Raw genomic sequence first — 1,015 nt, 5'->3', positions numbered from 1 at the left:
TTGAATCAGGCTGAGGCGCTGTGAATCCATGTCACCATGTCACAGGGAGAAAGATGGAGGTGGAAGCTGCTAAAACAGATCAACTCTCTGGTGCCAAGTGACGCAGCAGCTTTCCTTGTGTCATGAGAAATTAATTGCCTTTGTCGCCCCGTCCTTTTACTCCAGAGGACCCAAAAACTTGAAAGTGGAAAGCTGTAGCTAAAACGTCACCGTAGGGATTTTGAAGAATGCTGTAATTTAAAAATGGATTTAAAAAAAAAAGAAGCCACTCATGCAGTGCTGTTCCAAAAGATGTTTATTTTATTTAAATCATGATCTGAAGTCATGTTCCAGTATACACCATGAAAACATCTTGCTGCATCTCTTATCTGCAACATGTTTCAAAAGGTAAAAAAAATGGATATTTTTCTTATCAACCAGGCAAGCTTAACAATGGATTGGAGAGGAGGCAGAGGTGGTTCTCCTCAGTTTGTGCTGATATAGGAGTGTGAAAGTTGTACATCTCTTTCAAAGAAATAATTTAAAAAACAAGCTGTCCCTGTCCGTCCTTGTCCCTCATAACAAAACATGTTCCTCAGTGTTTGGCTAGCCTTGAGTCCTGCAATATCAAGTTACTCACAATGATGAGAGCAATATTGAACAATCTTTCCAATCCTAACAAAATGCTCCCCAGTTGTTTTTATTTTATTTTAGATTTGCTTTTGTTTTTTAGCGTGTCGCCGGCTTGCTTTTGGGATGCAACAACTAAAATTGCTATCAATAGCATCAATGGTGATTCTTGCGGGGCATGTTTTCCCTCAGAGAGCGTGCTCAGATATTGCAGGTCTCCAGGCTAGACTCAAGTCGGACAAAATGAACCATACATGGGTGCAGACTATGTTGAAATATTGTACACACACTGTACCGTGACTACACACTTACAGAAATCATCCGCTCAGGTGATTAGATGCAAATATACAGAAAACCTCTTTCAGTAACATTTCTATTTGACAATCTACTTGCAAACCACAATCAT

Source organism: Etheostoma spectabile, chromosome 3, assembly GCF_008692095.1.
Source record: "Etheostoma spectabile isolate EspeVRDwgs_2016 chromosome 3, UIUC_Espe_1.0, whole genome shotgun sequence".
Lineage (NCBI taxonomy): Eukaryota > Metazoa > Chordata > Actinopteri > Perciformes > Percidae > Etheostoma > Etheostoma spectabile.
The sequence above is the reverse complement of the archived record's forward strand: the minus strand, read 5'-3'. Positions refer to the sequence as shown.